The sequence below is a fragment of the Trichosurus vulpecula genome, chromosome 1 (genome assembly GCF_011100635.1).
Source record: "Trichosurus vulpecula isolate mTriVul1 chromosome 1, mTriVul1.pri, whole genome shotgun sequence".
Classification (NCBI taxonomy): Eukaryota; Metazoa; Chordata; class Mammalia; order Diprotodontia; family Phalangeridae; genus Trichosurus; species Trichosurus vulpecula.
Genome location: NC_050573.1, coordinates 76,318,627 through 76,328,350, shown reverse-complemented (window position 1 = coordinate 76,328,350; position 9,724 = coordinate 76,318,627).

Sequence of the window (9,724 nt, the reverse complement as noted above, 5' to 3'; positions counted from 1 at the left end):
ACCCAAAGACAATCAGATAAGAACAGCGGCAGGATTTGAACCCACGGCCTCTGACTCCAGACTTACAGAATCACAGAATTTTTGAGTTGGGAAAGAATTTGGTCAACCAGTCCAATCCAAACATAAAAGTAATCCACACTACAACAAGTGGTCAACCTCTCCACCCTAGTCTGATACTTGGGAAGTAGATTTTCTCATTTGTGTAAGACTGTAGGTGCATTCTATTAAATTTAATCTTAGATTTAGCCCAGTGCTGATTCAGTTCTATCAGATTCAGTGGTGGTGCTGGTGTAGGTAGCTGCTTTATTTTATTTTGTTTTGCAAACTAAAAATTAAGACATTTATTCCCCATTAGTACAGTGGTGCATGAGGTTCACGCAATTCAGTGTTCTTTCCAAGTTGTAACCTTCTGCTATCTTCCCCCAAATGTCATTCTTAGTCTAATCAGTCCTTCTCCCCCCATATTTATCTTCCCCCCCACCACAATTCCCCTATCTTTTTCCTCTCCCAATAACCCCTTTTTGTCTTGTCTGTCTCAACCTACTCACTTTCCACTTTCCCACTGCATCCTCTCCTTTAATGTGACTCACAGAACTAAGAGAAGGAGCAAACATCCTCCCTGTTCTCTCTCCACCCCTGCTGCATTTTGACTATTCCTCAACTACCAACCAGCCTTCAGTTTTGAGGTTCCTACAATCCATTTATGCCATCTCCTCCCCATCTTGTTGCTGTCATCCACCAATCTCCAGGACATTTCCCCAGCATTTTCAGTGAATTCCATGCCTAGGTCAAGTTCTGTCTTTATACCATCCTCTACAGGCACCTCAATGTACATTTCAATGACCCTTATGCTAACCTGACCGTACAATTTCTTGGCTTCAATTTCAACAGCCCCTTTCCCTCCCTCACTCCAGACACGTGTAGGCAAGGTCATACTTTAGCTCTCACCATCTCTCAGAAGGGCATTGCCAAGAATTGGAACTTTGGGATTCCCCTCCCCAATAGCAACTTCCTATTCTTTTTAAAACATTTTTATTTATTTATTTTTAATGTTCTTTTCTTTTTAAATTTTGAGTTCCAAATTCTCTCCCTCCCTCCCACTCCCTCCCATACCCACTGATAAGACAAGCAAGTGATACCAATTATTCATGTGAAATCATGCAAAACATATTTCCATATTAGCCATAGTTCCCCCCAAAAGCAAGAAAAGTAAAGAGAGGAAATTATACTAAAATATGCACTCGGAATTCATCACTTCTCTCTCTGGAGGTGGATAGCATTTTCCGTCATGGGTCCTTTGGAATGGTCTTGAGTCATTGGATCGATCAGAGCAGCCAAGTCTTTCACAGTTGATCATCATTACAATATTGCTGTTATTGTGCACAATGATCTCAATGGGAGGAAATTTTCCCCCCACTTAATAGTATTTTATTTTTTTGAATTACATGTAAAGATAGTTTCAATATTCACTTTTATTAATTTTTTTTCCTCCCTCACTCCCTTTCCCCCTCCTCAAGATGGCAAGCAATCTGATATAGACTATGGATGTACAATCATATTAAACATATTTCCACATTGGTCATGTTGTGAAAGAAGAATCAGAACAAAAGGGGAAACCACAAGAAAAAAAAGAGAGAAAAAAATAGTGTGCTTCAATCTGCATTCAAACGCCATAGTTCTTCCTTTGGATGGGGAGAGCATTTTACATCATGAGTCTTTTGGAATTATCTTAGATCATGGTATTGCTGAGAAGAGCTAAGTCGAACAAAGTTGATCATTGCACATTGTTGCTGTTACTGTATACAGTGTTCTCTTGGTTCTGCTCACTTTACTCAGCATCAGTTCATACAAGTCTTTCCAAGTTTTTCTGAAATCCACCTGCTCATCATTTCTTGCAGTACGATACAGTACTCCATTACATTCATATACCACAACTTGTTCAGCTGTTCCCCAACTGATGGGCATCCCCTCAATTTCCAATTCTTTGCCACCACAAAAAGAGCTGCTATAAAGATTTTTGTACCTGTGGGTCCTTTTCCATTTTTTATGATCTATTTGGGATACAGTCCTAGTATTGCTATTGCTGGATCAAAGGGTATGCACAGTTTTATAGCCCTTTGGGCTCTTTGCTCTTAGAGCCCTTTGCTCTCCAGAATGGTTGGATGAGTTCATAACTCCACCAACAATGCATCAGTGTTGCAAATCTCCCACGTCTTCTCCAACCTTTATCATTTTCCTTTTTTGTCATATTAGACAATCTGATAAGTATGAAGTGGTACCTCAGAGTTGTTTTAATTTGCATTCCTCTAATCAATAGTGATTCGGAGCATTTTTCATATGACTATAGATAGCTTTAATTTCTATCTGAAAACTTCCTGTTCATATCCTTTGACCATTTATCAATTAGGGAATGACTTGTATTCTTATAAATTTGACTCAGTTCTCTACATATTTTAGAAATGAGGCCATTATCAGAAACGTTGGCAGTAAAAATTGTTTCCCAGCTTTCTGCTCTCTTTCTAATCTTGGTTGCATTGGCTTTCTTTGTGCAAAACCTTTTTTAATTTAATATAATCAAAATTATCCATTTTGCATTTCATAATGTGCTCTATCTCTTGTTTGGGTATAAATTCTTCCCTTCTCCATAGCTCTGACAGGTAAACTATTTCTTGCTTTCCTAATTTGCTTTTGATATCATCTTTTATGTCTAAATCATGTGCCCATTTTGACCTTATCTTGATATACGGTGTAAGATGTTGGCCTATGTCTAATTTCTGCCATGCTGTTTTCCAACAACTTCTTATTCTTTGTAAGCAGTAAAGAAAGTGATGAGAATAGGGACTAGACTTGTTGTCCAATATAAGAAATTCCAAGATGAGGACACTCCCTCCATCAATGCAGCTTAGCACCTTCTCTGCAACTTGTAGTCCCTTGGGAGTTTTCTAGGGCACTGAGAGGTGGAATCATATGCCCATGCATGGTTACACAGCCCGGAAGAGTCAAGGGCAGGACTTGGAAGCAGTTCTTCTTGACTCCTGAGGTCAGTTCTCTATCCACTATATGGCATAAACTTTAAATTGGTCTATTAACGGGAGGTATTTTTAGTCTCTCACTCTAAGCCGCTCTCCACCCTCATGATGACCTCTGGGCTCTAGATCTGCCCTTACTCTCCCCAGTCCATCTTCCCCACCCTAGCTCCTCCTCCTTGCTCAGCCTCGACCCCATGGGCTGCCACTTTAATGTTTTACTCCTGGCTACCCCCATCCCCACCCCCACCTTCAACCATTCCGAATTTGCTAATCCTCATTCCTGCGGTAACTGCTACCCTCTGATTTCACCATTCCTACCCAGAGGCTATTTTCCCAGGAGAAAGTAATAGAGATGATTTCCTCCTACAAATCCATGACTGTGACCTCACTTAGGCCCCGGCTGCTACTCAGTGATCCGTGAGCAACCTCAAACTCAACATGTTCAAAACATAACTTATTATCTTCCCCTCATCCTGGTCCTCTGTGACATCACTACTTCTGTCTGTAGCATCATTATTCAATGGGTCCACCATGTTCCTCACCCGGATCATCCCTGCATCATCCTGGTCCACTTCCCACATTGGTCATTTCCTCCCAAGGGCTCCATTTTGAGGAAAAGCTCACACTAGTCTCTTTTCATTACTCTGATTTTCTGGACTTTGATACCCCTATTCAAGCGCTCACTCCACCCTGCTGTTTCTTCAACTCCCTTTTGTGGAGTCTTCCCCCGTTAGAGTACAATCTCCTTGAAGGCAAGGGCTATCTTTTGCTTCTTTTTGTATTCCTAGTGCTTAGTCCAGTGCCTGCATTAGCTCAGTGGGTCACTGGTTTGTTAAGTTGTTTTTCGGTCCTGACTCTTGGTGACCCCATTTGGGGTTTTCTTGGTAGAGATACTGGAGTGGTTTGCCATTTCCTTCTGTAGCTCATTTTACAGATGAGGAAACTGAGGCAGACAGGGTTAAGTGACTTGCCCGAGGGTCATACAACTAGTAAGTGTTTGAGGATGGATTTGAACTCAGGAAGAGGAGTCTTCCAGACTCCAGGCCCAATGTTTTATCCACTTTGCCACCTAGCAGGTCATTAGAAGGTCTTTTATCACTGTGAAATTGGCAGGAAACAGTCATAATATACTTACACATGTTCTGATTTGGGGAAGATTCCATCATAGCACACCTTCAGGAAGCAGGCTTACAGGTAGAGCATATTGAATATTGCCAAAAGGATCATTCCCTCATTGGCCAGCCTCTATGTTATATGTATACATACACGTATGTGTACATACATATATATGTGTGTATAACATATAACAATATACACCTCAGACACATTAGTTGTGTGACCCATGCCAAGTCATTTAACCCTGTTTGCCTCAGTTTCCTCATCTGTAAAATGAACTGCAGAAGGAAATGGCAAACAACTCTAGTATCTCTGCCAAGAAAACCCCAGATGGGGTCACAGAGTCAGATGTAAGAACAATAATCATAGTGTATATTATTTTTCTGGTTCTGCTTGCCTCACTTTGCATCAGTTCATATAAATCTTTCTATGCTTTTCTGTATTATGTTTCTTACAGTAGAATGATATTCCATTCCATTCATGTACCACAGTTTGTTTCACCATTCCCCAACTGATGGGCATCTACATAATTTTCAGTTCTTTGCTACCACAAAAAGTGCTGCTAGAAATATTTAGATGTATATAAGGAACTCTGATCAGTGACGTTTGTGGTATACACCTGGCAGCAGTATGGATGTTTTAATGACTTTCTCTGCATAATTTCAATTTGCTTCCCAGAGTGGATGTAGCATTTTACAATGCTCCAGCATTCACTGATCCCTTCTTTTGTCCCCTCTACTAATTTTCTGGGTGTGAGGGGAAAGCTCTGGATTGTTTTCATTTGCATTTCTCAGAGTATTAGTGATTCACAGGATACTTTTATAGGGTTTCCTAATAGTTGGCAATTATTTTGAAAACTATTCATATATATATCATATATATCATTTGAATATTTATCAGGGAATGACTTTGGGCCCTTTAATTTTTTAATAGCTCTAATTGCTAATACATTTGTTGTTGCTTCTTCTGTCTGTAAAAGATTCCAATGCCAGCCCAGTTCTTTGGACCATGAGCAACATGCTCTGCCTGATGCAATCTTCCACGTTATTTAGTGAGCCTGCTTCTGTGAGCTGGTGATAATGTGGAATGAAGGGGCCCAGCTCTCTGCTTCAGAGTACACTTGGGTATTTCTTGTCCACCTCTTGTTATCGTTGTTTAGTTTTTTCAGTTGTGTCTGACCCTCCGTGGCCCCATTTAGGGTTTCCTTGGCAAAGATACTGGAGTAACTTGCCATTTCCTTCTCCAGCTCATTTTACAGATGAAGAACTGAGGCAAACAGGATTAAGTGACTTGCCCAGCTAGTAAATGTCTGAGGCCAGATTTGAACTCAACAAGATGAGTCTTCTGGACTCCTGGCCCAGCATTCTATCCACTGTGCCCATCCACTTATGAGATAGTGAAAAAAAAAAAACCTTTTTTTTATTAGCTCCTGGGCAAGAAATGAGTTAGTATAAAAGACACTAATAAACCAAAATGATCTCTTCCTGGCAGTGGTTGAAGCAAGGACTTCTGTAAGCCGAGAGAGAGAAAGAGAAAGAGAAAGAGAGAGAGAGAGAGAGAGAGAGAGAGAGAGAGAGACAGACAGAGAGAGAGAGAGAGAGAGAGAGAGAGAGAGAGAGAGAGAGAGAGAGAGAGAGAGAGAGAACCAGCAGTCTATTCCCAGCTCAACACATGGTCATTCCCATGGCACAGCTATTTTTCTCTATTGGGTCTATTCTTTCCTGCAAAAGTAGGTGAGGGTGTATTAGAGACGGGTATGTCCTTGTGAGCTTTAAAAGGTTAGAAGAGTGAGCCAGCAGAGGTCCAGGAATTGGAGTCCATACTAGAGTTTGCCAGCAATCAAGCTCCTCATAAATGGGTTTTTATTGATTGAGCCATTGATTGCTGGATGCCGTGGGTGCTTTCCATCTTATAATATCCTTTCTACAACATGGTGCCCAGAATTGAACATAAGATATAGTCAGACCAGGGCAGAAGGATCATTATGGCCTCGTTACTGCAAGCCTTATTCTCTTCATGCAGCCCAAGATTGAAATGCCCTTTTTTTGGGAGGGGGCGGCTTTCTCATCACACTGCTGATTCACTTGGGGCTTGCAGTCCACCCAAACCACCAGATCTTTTTCATATAAACTATCTAACCATGAATTTCTCTATCTTGTGCTTGTAAGATGCTTGTTTGAATCTAACTTCAAGATTACATTTATCCCCATTAAATTTCACCTTATTCAGCCCAGTGTTCTACCAGGTCAAGGTCTTTTTGGATCCTGATTCTATCATACGGTACATTAGCTATTCTTCTAGCTTTGTGTCATCTGTAAATTTGATGAGCATGCCACCTACACCTTTGTCTAAGCCAGTGATTAAAAATGTGAAACAGCACAGGGCCAAATAGAGCTTCCTGGGGGTACTTCAATGAGACAAATTGAGATGGTACCATTAATAACTGCTCTATGGGTCTGTCCGGACAATAACTCTAATTCGTACTAGTCATAGTCACTTTACTTAAATTCCAGTTCTGGTGGGAGAAGAACATGACCCTCCTGTGGGAGAATGTGGAAATCATAGGCCTCCCTGGATTAGAAGATGCTATGCTTTCTTCCCACTGGCCTAGTCATCCCAAAGTGGGGATTGCCATGATCTACAGCCTAATGGAGGTCTCCCTGGCCAAGCAGGCTGGAGCACCAAGAACAGCTGAAGAGGTTATCTCTGCCTGGCCAGAATCAAGGAACCTGAGCTGGAAGGGGCTTCAGAAGCCTTCTAATCTAATACCTACCTGGACATACACACCCCACCAGAGGTCATCCATCCTTTGTTGGAAGACCACTAATGAGAGGCAAGCCACTGTTTCCTGAAGTAGTCCGTTTCTCTTTTGTATAGTGTTGTTAGGAAGCTTTTCTATATGTTAAGCTTAAATTTGTGGCTCAGCAATTTCCTCCCAGGGCTCCTAATTCTGCCCCCTGGGGGCATATAAAACGCATATAATTCTTCCACTGGAGAACTCAGATGCTTGAAGATGGTTATCATGTCTTTCCTGAGCCTTCTTTTCTACAGGCCAACCACACCCAGTTCCTTCAAGAGGTACTTATCCCATGTGATCTTAAACTTTTCACCTCCCTGGGATGGACTCCGACTTAATAGTGTTCCCGAAATGGGGCAACCAGAACTGACCCCAGTATGAAGGACTATCATCTCCTACAGCCTGGACACTGCCTCTTGTCAGAACACCAACATCTCATTTGACTTTCTGACTCTTTCACCTCTCCCAGCTGCTCAGAGGAGGGGACAAAGTGCAGGCCTCCTGGACACCATAGTATAAGGGTGAACACCTAGAGTGGAGTTGAAGGAATAAATGGTCTGTAATCCTCTCCTTGACCTGAGAATCCCTGTTTAAAAACCAGCACTCCCGAAAGAGGGCAGGAAGTGGAAAGAGTCCTGAATGGTGGGGTAGAAAGAACCCTGAATTTGGAGTCAGCAGATGGGGCTTAAATCCCACTCTGCCACTTAGTACCGGTGTGCGTGAGGCTTTAAATTCTTGAGGATGAGGTCCTCCCATATTAAAAAAGGCAGAGTGATGCTTGTGCTGCCTACCTTGGTGAGGAAAGCAATAGCCAAACTGTAAACTCCTGTAGACATGGGAGCTATTGTTCTCTCTCTCTCATCTTTCCCTTTCCCTTCCCCAAGTCCTGCTGTCCCTATGGTTGTGGTAATCTCTTCTCTCATCTTCTGCTGCCTTTGCCCTACCTAGTTCAGGCCCTCCTTGGTTCTTGTCTGTATTACTGCAGTGGCCTCCAGTCTCTTCCCTCTCCAATCATTCACTGCCCAGGTAACTTCCATCCTCATGATGATGATAGCTAGCACATAGCACTTTAAGGTTTGTAAATCACCTTCTAAATATCTCGTTTTATCTTTATAACAATTATCATCCCCCATTTCATGGATGAAGAAGGAATTGAGGCAGAAGTTAGGTGACTCACCCAGGGTCACACATCTTGTGTCTGGAGCAGGACTGGAACACACGTCTTCCTGACTCCAGGCCCAGCACTCTATAAACATTGCACCACCTAGCTCCTATGACTATGTCCTCTCCCTACTCAAAGCCTTCTCCCAGATAAAGCAGAAGCTTCCGGTCCTGGAAGTTCTTCAGCAACTTTGCTTCAACCTCCCTTTGCAGCCCTATTACACACTCTTCCCTTTCACTCCTACAAAGTGAATTGTAATAGCTAACATTTCTAAGGTGCTTCATAAGTGCCAGGCACTGTGATAAGCACTTTACAATGATCTCATTTGAACCTACCCTAAGAGGTAGGTACTGTTAGCATCCCCACTTTACAGATGAGGAAACAGAGGCAGACAAGAGGTTAAGTGTCCAGGGGCACACAGCTGGTAAAGTGTCAGAAACTGAGATTTAAACTCAAGTCTCCCTGACTTCAGGCCCAATGTTCTAACCACTGCACTACCTAGCTGTCCCTTGCCCCCTGTCCCATCTCTGTGTCCCTTGTCCGGAAGCAGCTTCCCATATCTGTTGCTTCTCTTTCCTTCCTTCAAAGCCAAACTTGTGCCACCTTCTCCCAAGATCCCTTCATCACAGTTCTCTCCCTTCCCTTTCCAATAATCTCTCCCTCCTCAAATATCCCATAACAAATTTATATTGCTCTTTTAAGATTGCACAAAGCACTTTTCTCACAACCACCTCTTGAGGTAAGTAGGATAGGAACTAGTCCCCATGATTTTATTGGTATGAGGAACTCCTAAAGGAGAAAAAGCCTTCTACCAATGCACGTTAGCCCTTTTTTCTGCAGTGGGCACTGAGAGGTTAAGAAATTTGTTTGGGGTCACTCAGCCTGCAAGGGTCAAGAGGCAGGACTTGAAGCCAGATCTTCTGGGCTTCATGGCTGGATCACTATCCATTCAACCACACAACTTCTAGCAGTGCAGATATTTTACAAGTGAGGGAACCAAGGCGTAGAGAGCTTAAGCTACTCACTCAATGTCACAGGTGAGATTTGAACTGGGCCTCTGCTGACCTCCATGCCCTTTCCACGGTCATTACAGTTGTCTTAGGCACCTTGTCTCCCTCTTACGGTATATTACTGTCCTTCCCTCCATTAGGTTGTACGTTTCTAGAGCTATAGCTATCCTTGTATCCCAGCCTCCTGAACAGAGACTTAATGTTTGACAGAAGGTCCTCAGGAGCAAGAGAAACATGGATCCAGAGCTCTGGATGATCACAGTGGGCTGGACAATGCTGGTACCTGACATCTCTACTCTGTTCCATGGCATGGCATTGGAGAGACAGTGGGTATATCACTCAGGATTCAGAAGGTAGGAAACCTAGGCATGGTAACACATGCCTGTGAACCACAGACCTAAGGCTGGTGGATTGAGGTAGGGAGCTACAGTGAGCTAAAGCCAATCTGGGGCTTACCCTCTGTTACTAATATGGTGAGCCCTGGGAATGTGTATGGGGTGTGTTGGTGGCATCAAGCACCAGTTCTGGCCTGGGTCAGAAATAAAGTAGGTCAAAGCTTCTTTACCAATCAGCAGTGGAAAATGGCCCATGTGTAGCCACTGTACATATA